The 17,875-nt window shown below is 43.1% G+C and overlaps 1 protein-coding gene across 1 annotated transcript in view; it reads right to left on the bottom strand.

Annotated features, from left to right (window-relative positions):
* Positions 1-17,875, bottom strand: part of LOC138296315 (amine sulfotransferase-like) — a 532,156-nt gene that overhangs the window by 161,638 nt on the left and 352,643 nt on the right. The window lies entirely within an intron of this gene.

Below are 17,875 nucleotides of genomic sequence, written 5' to 3'. Positions count from 1 at the left end.
GTCCGGGAGTGTAAATACGGCGCACATGCCTCTGAGTCAATTTTTCAGACGGGAACGCCTACCTTGCATCTCATTAACGCAAAGTAGGTGTCCACGCTAAAAAATGACGCAAACTCCATGGACTTTGGCGCTAGACGCGTCTAACGCCAAAGTATAAATATGGAGTTAGTTTTGCGTCGGAATTGCGTAAAAAAAAAAGATGCAATTCCGGCGCAAACAGAGTATAAATATGCCCCTCGATGCATCCAACCACACCCAGTCTGACTCAAAGGGAGCCACACCCAGTCCAAGTCATAGGGATGCTGGATGCTTGAGCAACATGTGTCCTAAACAAGCATTGGTCTTTGCAAACAAGCATTGGTATCTGTAAAATATTTTTATTGGGTTACGAAAAATATCGGTCCCTGCACAGGGATATGATTGGTTTAAGAGCACTTTTCTGGAGCACATCCAGGTTTGAAAGCCCGACAGCTAAGGTGCCTGCACTGGCGCTAGGCAGCAAACTGTAGTAAATATGTCATACCCTCCATTTCTGAAATGATGCAGCACGCCACTGCAAAATGTGGCGCAGCGCCACGCTGCACCACTTCTTTGTAAATTATGCCCTAGGAGTATATGCTTAAAAACATACCTAATACACAAATTACATAGAAAGCATTTGGAAATTAAATTATATTGAAAGGAAACTGACAGTAACAAAGCAACATCATCAAGGTGGAGATCTGTCAAAATTTAACACATTAAGCAGCATTGGCTGAGTATTGCAGAGTATCAGCTCCCTAGCTGTTTCACTCCAAACATTCTCAAAACTGTAGTTCCTTGTATAGTCACAGTCATTACAGCACACAGCATACTTACCGTCGTGAAAAGTAGCTGTTGAAGAGATCTTCCCATAAATAAACTCCTTCCTCTTTGCCACCGTCATCCTCACTTAGCATTTCAGGAGTCTCAACCGGCGGCACCGCATGCTTCCCCTCCTCTGGGATGTACAGGATATATCTGCGCAAGGCATGTTGTGGATCATTCAGCATGCCACAGCGATCTGACACACTTTTCTGGGTGAGTAGAGGAGAAGTCCACCAGTCCTGTCCTGACACCTAAATCTGGCCTTCAGGAGCCCAAAAGCCCACTCCACTACCAGCTGTGTTCTTCCATGGGGCTCATGGAAGCGGACACTCCCTAGCATAGTTGCATTCCTTAGTGGTGTCAACAGCAAAGGATGGTTTGGATAAGTGGAGTCTCATGTTAAGGAATGGAACATATGTGCAACAATGAGTCACTCACTTACTGATTATAGCAACTGACATTGCACACACACACAATAAGGACAGATGTGACTTACCAACCAGCCAATCCCTCTCTGTGTACAGTTGTGAAATCAGCTGGGGTATGGTGCTGTTCTGCATTATGAAGGGATCATGTGCTGAACCCAGATAATGGGCACAGACATGTGAAATGTAGAGATCCGCTGAAAAGACAACTTGCACGTTGATGGAATGGAAGTTCTTTCTGTTATGAAAAATTTGTTCATTGGCCTGTGGTGTAACCAAGCCTACTTTTGTACCATCAATGGACCCCACCACATGCGGGAGGTGGCCAAAACCATAAAAGTCAGTCTTAACATGGGCTAAATCCTCACATTGGGGAAACAGGATATAGCTGTCAAGGTGTGTCAACATTGCTGAGAGGACATCCTTCAACATCAGACTGAACATAGGTTGGGATATACCAGCAGATAGGGCACTATGTGTTGGAGGGACCCTTTTAATAGGAAGTGCAATACTGCAATGACTTGTAAAGTGGGTGGCATGCTCATTGGATAACTAATAGCTGGCATCAGATCTGGCTCCAACTCACGACATAAGTCCAGTATAGTTTGCCTATCCAGGCTGTAGTACATGATAATGTCCCATTGCTCCATGGTCTGAAGGTCTGGCAGTGGACAGTAGATAGGAGGTTGTCACATCCTCAATCTCCCAGGGTACCTATGTGTCACAAGATATTATTTCTAACATTAGTCATTGTGTCCACAGCAACAGACATGATGCAGGCCAGTGATATCATGTGACAAAGCATTTCTGTCTGTATAGACATGGCACCCAGTACATATCGTAGCTGACAACTACTTAAGGCTCAGATGTGACCCCCATGGTTTCCAACACATGTTTACATGACACAAATTTGGACCAAACTCAAAGATATGCAATACAATCGCCCATCAAAATGTGAGTGTATATTGCGACTGCCAAAATGACCATCGATGGTAGTGGACTGTTCCACGCTCTTAAATGTCATCTGTGCCCTGCAACATACTACAAGGGTGTTTGAGTGGAAGGACCTACATTACAATACAGAATAAGGATATTTGTGAGATACAAAAACCTGTTTTGTAGGTGTGGCGCAGTTAAAAAGGCCCAATACTGAATTTTTTCAGGCCGCCAAAATGGCAGATGCTTCACCTAATCCACTGAACATTAGGAACCGACCTCCGGCAGAAGTCGTCTTTCTGGTAGGCGGTTGCAACTGTGGCAGACACAGCCATAGGCTAATGTTGTTGCCAGTGCTGGTCACAGTCCAATGGATGTGTCTGCTGGCAGTGACTACCGTGTATATGGCGGACGTGACCACCATGTTATGTAGAACCATTCAATTGAATCCTGACACTGCTATCAGCAACACCTCCATGACCTGAGATGCTGTGTGCGGCCTCTGGGAGCAATCATACCATGTCCAGATGGTGATAGGGCCCCTGCCTTCTCTCCAGAGGAGCTGGAAAGGCTTATTGCCGAGGTCCTAGCCCTGTATGAACAGCTCTGTGGCTCACCAGAGGAGCAGGTAAGTACCTCATGTGCACAATTCTATATGTACTTCACTATCCTTTTCCTCCTCACAGCTACAATGTGCTCCTGTGTGCCAGTTAGACTTCTTGTGTGCCTGTTGTTGCAGTCTGTGTGGCATTAATGGGATGTGCAATGCACAAGTACTGGTGACTAGTACCACATGTTAAGTTCAGTCACATTGTGTTTTGTGAGGTTAGATCATCCTTGTGTTGGATGTACATAACTAGGCATCCAATGACATCTCTTTCTCCATGATTGTTGTAAATGATGGACAACATGTATGTGTAGCATGAGCTGTGTAAGTATTTTTTATGAGTCATTTGAGAATCATGTGAGCAATGTTTATAGTGCCACAGATCTATCAAACCAAATCTGGCCTTGCAAAACTGTTATGTGGATGGTATTTATCATGACTCACTCTGCCCTTTAGGTTGCCACACACACCACATGCCAAATTACTGATGTACTGTCATGCATGTAAGTAATGGGACTGGTGTGTCATGTAGGTGCTGTCTACTCAACCTGCAGAGACCAGGGCCTGTCAAATGTATCTCCCAGTATGGGGTCTAGTCCAGACTGTGGGAAAGTCACTATGGCTATAAAGTTTTGGTACTGTGCCCACTCCCTGTACGCAAGCAGATCCTGGCATGTGGCTAATGTGATGCTCCAGTGGCAAAACCTGCCCTGAATGCCTCAGTCCTTTGACTAGATTAGGAATGGGTACAGAGATAAGTCATTGAACTAGTCCATATGTATATTTTGCATCATTGTCAATGTGTTTATTTGACTCATGAGAGGTCCTTTACTCCCACACTCCCACAGCTCTGTTGTCACCTTCACACTGGTCATATTTGTCCTGTACAGGCTTATTGCACAAATGACAGAACCACAGTGCAGACAGTGTATTGATTCCTAGGAAGTCATGATATGAGACTCAGTAGCATGGTCTCATAGCATAAACTGTACAATCCATGCCTTTGTATGTTGTATGTCATCTCTGTAGGACAGACACAAATGTCCAAAGGACTGTTTGTGGTACAGGTACATGCCACAGAACCCACCCCCTGAAGTGGCATGAGTCTGCATTTGTTAGTTCACAGGTCCACACATGGACAAGGAAGACATGTTCTGTACAAACCATGCCAACCCTTTCATTGCTACTCAAGTGTAATGGTAAAGTCTGTACTATGGCAGTTGCCTGTAGGGACTGTATGCAGTGAATCAATCTCACAGAGAATGAACGTTTTGGTCCATTCAGGCCTAAGGAGTTTTCCCTTCGCCACATAGGTGTGTAGTGTTTCATTGTAGCTCTCATCACAGTACAGGTTGCTTGAGCTAGGGCTATCTGATGTCAGTAAGCTTGCTTAGCCATTGTAGACCATGAGTAGGGAAGTGGGTTAGTCTGCAGATACAAATACATATATCTGTAGTCCTGTCCCTGTACTTATAGGCCTGTGTGTTTCACACTTGTGGAGCGTGAACAAATTGCAAAGTTCTAGCTTGGTGTTTCTGACATGTATGTGACTCAACAATTTGGGTAAAAACTTGTGATTGTAATCTCTTGATTTGTCTTTTGCAACCATGCAGGTCAATGGCTATCGTGAAAAGGAGCTAAGGAGAGCCATCACCCGGGAGGTGAGGACCCTGTTGGCCCACAGCTGGTGGAATGCCCACTGTCGGAAGAGGTGGGAGGACCGTCACGGCACACAGATTTTGCCCACACATGGCAGCCGTTGGTAACAGGGCCTGGCTGTCCTGTGGCCAACCTCCTATACCCATCCAACCTTACACTGTGCATGGCCTTCACCCATGTGCAGTGGAGGTTTACCTCAAGACCAGGCATGCATCAAGACCGTGCGGCCAACCTACCTAACCACCAGGCCCCCCTGCTGCACATCACCCTTTGGCCATATGTGACAGGAGTTGCCTGTGGCCTCTCTAGGTGTGAGAATAGGTGTAAGAGGGTGTATCTGGGGGTGAGATTGGCTTTCAGATTGTCTGTATGTGAGAGTGTGTATATCAGTGTCGTAGTGGGTGCGTCAGTGTGTGCGTGGGTCTGTGAGTGGGTGCATGAGGGTGTCACTGGCACTAAAAGTGGGTGTGTAACAGTTTGAGTGGGTGTGTGAGTAGGTGCGTATCTTTCTGAGTGTGTCTGTGGGTGGATGGGTCAGGGTCTGACTAGTGTTGTGAGGGTCTGAGTGGGTCTGTGAGTGGGTGCATGAGTGTCTGAGTGGGTCTGTGAGTAGGTGCATGAGTGTCTGAGTGGAAGAAATTTATTGAAATAGAGACCAAAAGAGAGAAAGAAAGTGATGGAGAGAGATAGAATTATTTTACGGTTTGATGTCTGATATTCTAAGAATGAGATATTTGTGTAAAATTTAAACTAAAAAATGTATTTGTTATTTTAAAAAAACCATAATATTATTTAAAAGAAAATCATAGCTGGGCTTGAACCACCAATATTCCGAATGAAGGTTACTGACCTTGACACTGAGCTATGGATTTTATTCTCTCTACATTTTTTTTTAGTCCCTTATGGGCTATCTAGGACAGCGAGGGAGCCCTCAAGGGCTTCCCTGTTGTCCTTATTAATTCATTAATTAAAAAAAAAAAAAATAAGAAAAGACCTCTATGGGCTATCTAGGACTATGAGGGAGCCATCAAGGGCTCCCTCGTGGTCTCTATATATTGAATAATTGCTTGATGAAGCATTTAATCTCAGTTCCCTGCATGTGTGCAGTGGACAGATATGAAACTTTGAATTTCGACAACAGGACCTGCTTAAAAAAGTCAAAACCCAAAGTGTTTCTGTGGCTTGGCCAAGTCCATTTTTGCCCCCGGCCCCATCCCCCAGGGAAAGCAGAGTTTTCATCTCTTTCCCTGCGGGCATGTTTGCGTGAAGGAAAATTATTACTTTTATTAATATTATAATCACTATTATTATATAAAATTTGTAAAGTGCACTGTGACCCAAAAGAGATTAAAACATCCATGATCCTGTCAGCAAACATCTTGCTTGTATGCTGCTTTTAAGTCATTCTATGGTGAGTGAATTGCAGTACAATAATCATAGTCTTGCCATTGAATGACTTCAAAGCGGCACACAAGAGAGATGTTTGCCACAGATGTTATAGTTACATTTTGATGCACAGCCAAACAGGCTCACCTCTGGCCTGCTGGTAAAGCTCTTCAAGCGTCATGCAGTAGGAATGAGGTTCAAATCCTGGTATCTCATGGCAATATCCCTGTTTATTTAGTAGTGTTTTGTGATGAAACATTGAATACATTTTCCCAGCAGAATCTTTGGATTGAATGTCATAGGAACGCATGGACACTGTATGATAAGGGATAACCTGTAGTGTAGTGGTTAAGACATTAAACACTCACAATGAAGGTTGAGGGCTCTAGTAGAGGTGTCTGTGGTCATTTCCCTGCTTGAATTTCTTTTCCACTTCAAATGTTTCAGGGAAAAACGGAAAGGTGATCTCACTCTTTTTAACTGAGAAATACATTTCTTTTCAATTTGTCCTAAAATATCTCATTCTAGTTATATCATTCAACAAAGTCTAGAAACTCTCTCTCTTTCTCAATTTCTGTCTGTCAAAGTCTTTCTCTAAATTTCTCTCTCTCTTAATCTCTCACTTTCTCTCTCTCTCTCTCTCTTTTGTCCCATTATGGGATGAAAGAGAGAGCAATGAGAGAGTGGTACTGCAATGGTCTCTGTATACAATGACTTCAAGTGTCACACTAGCAAGATGTTTGGTTTGAATGATCTAGGTATTTATGGCATACACGCATTCATACACGCATACTTCCAGACATACACGCACACATTATTACACACAATCACACTGACATGCAGACACACACTCACTTCACCATTCTTACATGCATTCACTTACATGCATACACCCACGCAAACAACACAACACACACAGATGCATTCACACACACACTCAGACCTTCATACACACACTCAGACACTCAGACACACACACACACAACATCCCCTACCCTCCCACCCTCTCCCCTGTCAGAAGCCCAACTTACCTTGGTCGAGGAGGTCTTCTGGCAGGGAACGGGAAGGGGCACCGCTACCGCCAGCAGCACTCAGCCAGCAGAACACCGCCAGGCGGTATCACAGGTCATGATACGGCTGGCGGTGTTCTACTGGTGTGGCGGTGCTGGTGGTAGCAGTGCCAGCTTACCACCTTCCACCAGTATGATCAGTGGCAGATTTCCGTCCTTATTGTGGCAGAAGTCCAACAGTGATCCTAATCTGGCGGACGGATGGTAGCCAGGTTGGTGGTATTTTGGCAGCCGTCACCACGGTGGTAGGCGTTTTTTAGCCCCAATAATATAATGAGGGCCTATGTCCTTAAATGTATTTTTTTCACCATGATTGATATTCCTGAGTACGCTGCAATGTCCAGTTCACTCCACTATGTGACATCACAATGAATTGGCATATATTGGCAAGAAAAAGAAAAACAAATTCACAGACTCATTCATAAACTAATTCCTTCACTCATAGTAGCACTCAGACACTCATGTAGCTACTGACAGAGCCACTCAGACCCTCACACATCCACTAACAGACCCACACAGATACTCATCCACCCACTCACTCACACACTCACTCAGAACCTCATGCCCCACTCACAGACTCACTCAAACACTGACACACCCACTCATAGATCCAGTCTGACACACCTACTCAAAGACCCACTCTGACACTGATGCAACCTCTCACAGACCTACTCAGAACATCACACATCCACTCACAGAACCACTCAGACCCTCATGCACCCACCCTCACACCCAGACACTCTCACATCCCGATACCCTATCACACCTATTGTCACACCTAGAGAGACAGACAGTTTGGCCGTTTATTGTGGGGGTTGGATTGTTATAGGGAGTTGGCTGCAGGACCTGGCCACAGGCCAGGTTCTGCATTCAATCCTCAATGCACACGGCCGAAGGCTGTGTGCAGCAGAGGTTGGATTAACGTATAGGAATTCAAATGACTTTACGTTTAAAAAAATAGAAATTCACTGAAAAAAACAAAGGTTACACAGATTTTATAGTTAGCAAAAAGAAAAAAAATAGACATTCACTTAAAAATCAGAGGTTACATGTGAGTTATTGTTTGATTCTGAATTTACTCATACAAAACCTAGGAAATTCTGCAGTTATAGCTAGAGTTATTTCAGGTAACTGTAACTCGTGATTCTATGGTAACTATAACTCGCGTCCTCTCCATGCACTGCAAGTTACCCCAGATATTACAGCAATCATGACAACTTTTTATAGCCTTTTTGTTAATGTCAATGTAACATTTGCTGTAAAATTATTGAGAATAAAACCGTGCATGTCAGCGGCCCAAGTTATAGTTATCTTGGGGCACGAGTTACAGTAACTTGAAATAATTCTAACTATAACTGCAGAATTGCATGAGTAAATTCAGAACATAAGTATAACTTCTCTGTAACCTTTGGTTTTTCAGATGATTATATATAGAGACAGAAAGAGAGAGAGAAAGAGAGAGCGAGAGTTAGAAACAGGGTTCCTGGGTTGCTAGGGTAGGCACCTCTGCCAGCCAGGGACAATCACTCTAGTCAGGACAAGGGATATACACACCCGAGGTAACCCCTGCTCACCCCTATGGTAGCTTGGCACAAGCCGTCAGGCTTGTCCCAGAGGCAATGTGTAAAGCGTTTACACAGCACACACAACACATGTGACACAATAAATACACCACAAAGAAAACTCTGCAACAGGTTATATAAAAATGACCTGTATTGCACATAACATCATTAGACCAAACATGATATATATCAGTAATGCCCTGCTACACAAGCAGTTGTCAGAACAACACACAGGTTACTGGTATTCTGCGGAAGCATGCAGTAGTCAGATAAACACATATGTTACTACTATTCTGCAAAACAAGCAGTAGTCAGGTTGTCATTATCACTAAAAATGCACGTCATAATAAATGCATTATCATGAACGCCAAGACATCATCACAAATGCAAATAAAGGGAACATTTCCATATTGCACATGTCCTATTGAGCCAGATGAGGCAGATCTTGAAAATACATATGTCACCCCAACACAACAAGCATGGCATACAGCACTAGTCAGCCCATAACAAGGAAGGAAGACATGATACATAGTGGGGGTATAAGTATCGTGAGGAAATATAACTTCTCCAAGAATCACCCACACTGCCTTCTACATGAAAGTTGCTGTGCTCCTGAACTCCTTTTAGGGGTATACACGGTAAGGGCAGATCTTCCCAGGTCAGTGTAGGAGTCCTTGGGCTCCTATTATGGGGAATACATTAACTTATTCCCAGCCATTGAGGTTTCCGTCCTGTCCTGCGAACGTTCTATTAGAAAAACAAGGCCCCCTCTATCCAGAGTAATTCTATTGTTGGGGGGGGACAAAGGCATGCATGGTTCTCCTACCCATGGGGAGAACTCTCTAGATCCCCTGCACTGAACTGAACACCCAACAAACTTCCCAGGTAGCCATCTGCTACCTGGGACACACAAGCTTTGGTGCTCCTACCAGAGTGGAGATGGCTTAACACTGCCACGGTGTTTCTCTCATCAGATACTCTAGGGCTTCCCCGACTACTCTGCTCAGTATCCTGGAGCCACTGGCTTCAAGCCAGCACTGTGGCAGCTCCAATCCACGACGACAGCTTCTTTACGCTCGCCTAGGTCGCAGCAGTGATTTGACAACAGGAGGTGCCGGCTTGTGCCTTGGGGGCAGCACTGGAAGTATGCGGAGTCCATGGTTCATAAGAGGCAGCCGACGGGCTCCACTCCACTCCTCCAGCTTCTCCTTCTGCCTCAGGGACACAACCATGGTGACATGGGGGCGCTTACTTGTGCCCGGGGCAAAACTTAAAACAAAAGTGCTCTTCATGTGCTGTGAGGGTAAGGTAGGGCGTTCTCCATGTGCCCCAAAAAAGCCAGGGGGCACTCCACTTGTGCCCAGCCCCAGGACAATAGCATGAAAGCAACTCAGGTGCAGGCGTGAAAGAGAGGCACAACAAACATCCCCTGGAGACAGCTGTAAGGGCACAGGCCTGCAGGACTCAGGAGGCAGACCAGCACAAGGGTTAAGAAAGAAACAGTGGCATTCCTTCTAGTGACCTAGCAGGTCACAGGTCAGTCCCACAGCAGAGCAGTCCCAAGGCAGATCCTGGTGAGTTTTTCCAGCATCTAGCACCCAGTTCTTTTGTCCAATAATGTCAAAAAATGTGGGGACAACCCATAGGTGGGAAGTGGGGTTCTAAACAGCACTAGCCGGTTCCAGAAATGTCCCCTTCTTCTGCAACCCTGGCTCCCGGCATCAATAGGGGGTCAACACCCCCCTTGTGAGAGGCCAGAGCACAGCCTTTACAGATGCATGTGTGCCCCGTCACTACCTCTCCCAACCCAGGAGGGAAACCACTCAGTATGGAGATGTACTCAAATGACACCCCCACCCTCCCTGTGTGATAGCTGTCTAGAAAGTATGCACAAAGCCCAGTTGTCACTCTACCCTAGATGTGGATTGGACTCCAGCTGGAAAAGTACCAGAGTTATAAGCACAGAGAAATGCCCACTTTCTAAAAGTGACATTTCTACAATGGTAATAAAAAATCCACGTGCACCACCAGTAAGCAGCCTGTTTCACTACCATTCCAACCATACCAAACATGCCTATGCCACCCCTCATGGATCAGACAACGGCACTTAGCCATATGATAGGGCATTTCAAATGCAATCCTAAGAGAGAGGCAGCCCTCACAGCAGTGAGAAACCAAATAGGCTGTTTGTAACTACCATGACAGGCCACACAACAAGGCACATGTCCTACCTCTTACCTACACTGCACCCTGCCCATAGGGCTAGCTAGGGCCTACCTTAGGGGTGACATATGTAGTAAAAGGGGAGTTCCAGACCTGGAAAGTAAATTTGGTTGTGAGGTCCTTGTGGCAGTAAACTGTGCTAGCAGGCCCTGATGTTGCAGAGCTGAGACAGGTTTGAAAGGCTACTTCTCTGGGTGGCGCAACACAGAGGACTTACAGGTAAATTATATAAGCCAATCAGGTGTAAGCCAATCAAACCAAGTTTAGAAGGGAGAGCACATGCACTTTAGCACTGATCCGCTGTGATAAAGTCCCCAGAGTCCTAGAGCCAACAACAAAAAGAAGGGAGAAAAATAGGAGGAGGAAGGCAAAACGTTTGTGGATTACCCTATATATATATATATATATATATATATATATATACATCAATGAAAACACCAATGGATAAAGTAAATTTATAATTAGGTGAATATCTCAGTGACAACTTCAATGTTCCGAACTAAAAAAAAAATTACGAAATTATTCGCTTGTTATAGTATTTATCTATTTAACTTATTTTAAACATGTATACAGCTCACTGTCACCTAAATGGCTTCCTGATGCTCCAGGCCTCTACTGGGTCATACACAGCTGAATATAAAAGTGATACATTACAATAAAAGATTACTTTTAGAAAAGATTTGTTTTCAAGGCTTTTCTAAGGTACATTAAATCAGCTAAGAATCTGGGAGAACAAGGAAGATTGTTCCAGAGCTGGTATGCTCTGATCATGAATGCTCACCTGCTCTGTCTAATTGACTTGAATTTAGCAATGCAGATGAGGTTTGCAGTAGAAGAACATAGGCATCTCTCTGGAGAATATCGTTTTAGTCTGTCTTGCAGGGGTATTAGTCTCTTGCCCTGAAGTGATTTGAAAACTATGCACAGAGATTTGAAAGTTATTCCTTGTTTCACTGGTAACCAGTGTTGGAGTGTAGGTTTTCTAATCAAAATAAACATGAAATATCCGCAAATTAATGTGTAATGATGCTGCATAGAAAATGTATTGCTTTGTTTCACTAAACGTGTGTTTGAAATGTGCCCACGGGGAGTGGCCACCAATGTATACGATGATAAATGAAACTGACTACTGATGAAATATTAATGTACTAATGTATGATTTTTCTGCTAGTATTAAGAGTTATATGTTGAGGTTTTGCTAATAAATCATTAGGCCTTAGGGCCAGATGTATGAATCTGGCCCATTGCGATTCGGTAATTGCAATTTTTTAGAAATCGCAATTACCGACTCGCAAAGGGCCATGTATCACATTTGCGAGTCGGTAATTGCGATTTCTTAAAAATCGCAAATGCAATTACCGAATCGCAAATTGCGATACTGGCCCCATTCGCAGCTATGGGCCTGTTGGCCCATAGCTGCAAATTTTTTGCATTTCGCAAATTGCGATTTCTGAAACAGAAATCGCAATTTGTGAAAAGCAAAGGGCCAGGGTGCTGGGGGCCTAAGGCCCCCTCTCCTGCACCCCATTTTTTTTTTTTACACATGTAAAGTACACACATGCCAAAAGGGCATGTGTGCTTTACATTTCATATTTAAAAATGCAGTGAATGACATGTAGTTGTACTTTTCCAGAAGCTAGAAGATGTGTGTAACTGAAGTAAATTCTTTCTCATGAGACTCGACTTGCTCAAGGAGACATTCTTGCCGAATGCAAAAGTGTAAACTTGCAACAGGTACAAGGTCGCCTGAACTGGTATAGACAATGGAACTACCGACTGGTCTGTGAGAGGACCATGAGAACATGAAATTGTACCTGACATTCTACCCGTTATAGACGTCAATTACTGAAGCCAATAAACTACGTGAGAACTGTTATGAGGTGACAATTTTAATGAGGCGACAAGTAAACTATTGCATGGAGATAGTGGTGCACCAAAACTAGCCCAATTCGAAATTAGGGGACTGTACAACAAGTTTGATAAAATCGTAGGACACAAGAAGAAATCACCCATTACGTGCCTTTGCTATTGCCTAGACACTTTGCCACTCTGTCTTAAAGACTTTGCGGTTTAATTCTTCGAACCATCCTTGCTTTGCCTTGCCTAATTCATACTTTTCCTCCTTATGAGGGAAGTGGCCCTTATTGCCCGTCTTACTGAACTTTGCTGTGTTTCTTGGCTGATGGCGAATCAATTGCTATCCTGAGGCTGAAGACTGACTCTGTATGTTGACCCATTACGGACGGTAACTATATGATGATGAAATTGAAATTGTCTGTTTGCCTTTTCTTTCTAGGTACCAACTGCTTCTTTTGATAGAGACCATAGTTAGATGTTTTCAAACTTTTTGTTGCTAAATTGTTTTGCGTGAAGCCCAACATGCTAATGCTGATTCGAGGTTAGTTAAGGAATTCACTAAACTGACGCAAATCGACAAATGACGGAATCTATGCTTTGTTGAATGATGCGCTAATGGTACTCTGCCAAGATTAACCCATGTTGACGTTGTGTTTTGTTCTAATGTTTATGATTTTTGCTTTGATGAAATCTTATTCGAGTTGCCATATTATAATCGTGTTGATGTGTTTTCTGGTTTTGAGACTAATAAACTCGCTAGTAGAATGTAATCAATAGGGAACAAATATCATAAATCTTACGAGATAATGTGTGGTTTTTCATGACTGAGAGATCTTGGTGTGATTTGATTCTTACTTATGCCATTATCCAAATTGAATCGATTTATTATAGTGAGTATTGATGATGTTATTGACCTATTGATTGCTATGTTAATTAATTGTCTCGTCCTGAGGTGTCTTCAATCAGGGTCAAAAGATTAATTGGCCTAAAACAAGTCCCAGACTAATTAATTATTTAAGATGGGGCGGGTCATCACCAGTGAAGGTTCTTCAAATACATTTGATATAGACAATATTCTATGTTTGTTCAGAGCCAATTTAGTGGCAGGAGCTTAGACTCTGTATAGTCAGTTTATCAGAAATTCTGGAGCTCTTAATAGAAGGGCATGGCAGTAGTTTAGCCTACTTAATATTACACTGCTCCCAATCCAGGTTTTAGTAGTAGCCTGCAACATAGGAAAGATCTTCCACAAACCCCAGAGGAGTGAAAAGCATGTCCCACTACTTTATCGACGTGACCCTAAAGGGACAGGTTATGCTCAAACCTAAGCCCCAGATTACGGACTGAGTCTGAATGTGATGGCTCTTCCTTTGACGACAGTGGCCAGAAACTAGGGGGGAGACTCAAGGGGATTTTGTTAGCTGAGCAACACAAAATCTCAGTTTTATCCTGATTCAATTTAAGGGAGTTGGCATTCAGCCACTTAACAATATCGTTCATACAGTTATGGAAAGCATTAACTGCTGCCTGCTGGTTGCTATCCAATAACAAAATCAGCTGAGTATCATCAGCATAGTTGACAAGTCTGAGATTATAAGCTTTGATGAGTGTAACTGGCAGCCTTATATATATATGTTAAAGAGGATTGAACCATGTCGACCCCTGAGGAACTCTATATTAGATTTTTTTTTAAATCAGAGTGGTAAGGGGGGAAGAGCAAAAGCAACTGATAGGTCAAGTAGTATCAAGATTGCTGCTTGGCCACTATCTACCAGCATCCTGAGTTCATCCATGGCTTCAATTAAGGCCGACTCAGTCCCATGGCCTGGTCTAAATCTGAACTCCTCCTTTTCGAGCAGGACGTGATTTCCAGATAATAGGACGTTATTTTCTGACATACCGCTCCAATAATTTTTACTGGAAAAGGCAGCAGTGAGTTTGGCATTTAATTGCTAAGGACCAACTGGTCCACAGAGGTTTTTATTAAGATAGGGGTGACTTTGGCATTTTTCCAGGTCTGTCAGCACCACTCAAAGGTCCGGAGATTAACTGCATATCTGTGGTATTGGTAGAAATAGCTTATTAGCCATATGTTTGCAGACCCTACGAGGCAGGTGATCAAGCGGTGAATCAGAGGACGTGGACTTAGCTATGGATCAGAAACAGTCTTCCGTAATAGATTCAAAATAACCAAACTTGTTTCAGGGACTGTCAGGGACGTTTGCCATCCCTGATATTGCATTCTCAGGATGAATAGACATCACTGTGATTGCATTTAATTCAGGGTGTACAGTGACTGGGCTACGGGCCATAGACTGATGGGTGTCCCTAATGTAATCAAAATCATGCACATTTTTTCCTTGGAAAACTGGGCAAGATTATCACATAAATATTGATACCGTATAATATCCTGTTTCATATACTCAGGATTTGATACCTTGCACATGATGTCGAATACCTGAGGATGGCATTGGCGTAGTAGCCTTTTTGCTTTTATTAATCTCTCTCGTATATTCGTTTAGAGAGCTACTTAGACATTTTTTGTTCTCTTTGTAGGAGGTATTCCACTTTCTCTCAAGTTTCCTACAGGCTAGTTTTGACCTCTTTAAAAAACATATCATAATAAAAGCAGAGGGTTGACTACTACACGTTTTTAAAGTTTTCACCTGTATTTATGTTTCTAGAATTGTTAAAATGTGTTACTACAGTACTTTATAATTTTCTTCTAACACTATTTCCTAGTGAAAAGCAGTAGACAAGCTAGGTAACCTGCCAAGAGTTGACTTGTCAAGTTTATTCCGCACCCTGCCGACGCGGTCTGTCTACAGGCGGTTTGGGGGATGTGAATTCCCTTACATGAAAGTGGAAAATTACTAATGCATGATCCGCACAACAGAAAGCTAGAATGTATTTCATGGTGGTAAGTCCCTCTGGGGCAAAGATAAGATCCAAAGCTTGTCCACTTAAATGGGTGAGGCCAAGTTCTAGCTAACATAAACCTAGAATTTCACAGGAGCCATGGAGTTCTTTTTATGGTGGTGAAGACTCAACCTCAATCCATATATTGAAATCACCTGAGATAAATAAAGGAAGAATAAGCAAGGACCATATTGGAAATGACCTCTATAATGGGTTGCAAATGCGAACCCGGAAGGCGTGGAGGGCGATAGCATAACATTCCCAAATGAATACAGCCATTCTTCAACTTCAGGGAAAAGTCGAGCAGTTCAGGGCCCGCTACTCAGTTCTAGAGGATGGGACACAAAATTCCACCTATCTTTAAAACTAATTCCCACAGCCCTACCCCTATTAGTAGTGTCGTTTGTGAAGGATTTTGTACCCTGGAGGACGTGCCAGGCCCAGATCAATGGCTGAGTTAGGGGTAGTCCATGCTTCAGTAATAAATAACGCATCCCAATTGCCAGTCCCTAGCAGCAAATTTATTTCTGTTGAATGCTGTACTAGAGACTTCTCATTGAACAGGCAACATTCCAGAGTGCTAGGCAGCGGCGTATAAGTGATGGCAGGTAACTTTAGCTCCATATTAGTGTGCCCGGGCTGAAATTGGAGTTATTAACCTGCTTACCTAAGTGAAGTAGTTGGCATCTTGAGTAGCTCAGTCTACCCTTGGGGGTTCTCCGGGGTTCGTTATTGCAACTGGCAGCATGGCTGGTCCTGTGCGCGGTTGGTGCATGGATGGGCGCAGAAAGACTTGCCTAAGGCGCCACTTCGGCACGCTCGTTGCACGGATGCGCAAGCATCCAGATTTTATAGTCTCCTTGCCACGAAAAAGGAAGACTAGACTATCAACAAAGATGGAGGCTGTTCAAAGTCAAGCTCTTACAGATGGGTATAAAGTGCCAGCAGTAAAATACATGCAATAAAAACTAGGTAAGGTGCAGAAATTCATCTCCCCAATTTAAAAAAAAATAAACACCACCTTTGCAAGGATGCTTAATAATGCAGTCATAAAACGCGCAGCTTAGCCTAGTAAAGGCTGCGCGGTTCTGCCAGTATCTGGATTAAATAGTCTCCTCCCAATGGAAGAGGAAGACAAGAACATCAACCAGGATGGTGGCTGCTGAAAGTCCCACTGTAACAGATGGGTATAAAATGGCAACAGTAAAATGCACACAATAAAAACTAGGTAAGGTGCAGAATCTCGTCTCCCTAACTGTTTAAAAAAATTAAATCACCTGTGCAAGACTGCGTAATGAGGCAGTCATGAATATGGCAGCTGAACCAAGTAAAGTCTGTACAGTTGCGCCAGCATCTGGATTAAATAGTCTCCTCCCTATGGAAGAGGGTGAATAGACCGTCAATCAAGATGGCGGGCGCTGGAAGTCCCGCTCCTACAGACTGGTATAAAGTGCCAAAGTGTAAAACACATACAGTAAAAACTAGGTAAGTTGCAGGAATTTGTCTCCACGATTGTTATACAAATTAAAACCACTTGTGCAAAGATGCATTAGCAGAACTAACTATAACTTGCACGCCTATTGTGCAATGTTTATGACCTCACATATGACATCACTCATGACACGATTTATGACATAATTTATGATATCACTGATTACATCTCAAATGACATCATTGATGACCTCACAAATGACATTACTTATGATATAACCCAATGACTTACATAGTGACGAGTAACTACCATGTTAATTCTACATAATTTTGTACATGGCTGAGTAGAGATATAAAACATGTTACAAACATTTGCATTCAAGAGTAACTCTGTGTGCAAGTGACAGTTCATGAGTATTCAATATGCTTCACATTACTTTTTGGTTGTGCAGAAAAAATTTCCAACAGAAGAAAGATTCTACATAGTAGATATTAACTTTTCTAATCAGCATTGAGTTATTAGACAGAATCGTGTCACCATTAACATTTCTACAATACATAGTAGAGTGTGTGCACCAGTTTTTTTTATCATGAGAGTTTCACTGTTTGCAAACAGTGTAGTTTAGAATTAACTCTCATACAGTAAACACTGTTTAAAGTACTCAGTTCTCTACTGCTCTCAACTTCATTTCATGTTGGGCCTGTCCCTTTTTGCAGGGTTATCCCCAAACCTTTTGCCTTCTTCTTCCTATTGTTTCTGACCTGTTTGTATTGACTTTAGGACTCTGAGCCCTTTAGCACTGCTAACCAGTACTAAAGTGGATATGCTCTCTGTCTAAATTGTATTGGTGATTGGTTTGTCCATGATTGGGGTATTTGATTTACTAATAAGTCCCTAGTAAAGTGCACTGTGTGCACCATGTATGAGGCTGTCCTGGTTTATAGTGGGTACCT

Source organism: Pleurodeles waltl, chromosome 5 (genome assembly GCF_031143425.1).
Source record: "Pleurodeles waltl isolate 20211129_DDA chromosome 5, aPleWal1.hap1.20221129, whole genome shotgun sequence".
In the NCBI taxonomy this organism is placed as follows: Eukaryota; Metazoa; Chordata; class Amphibia; order Caudata; family Salamandridae; genus Pleurodeles; species Pleurodeles waltl.
This window is presented reverse-complemented; position numbering and strand designations above follow the sequence as displayed.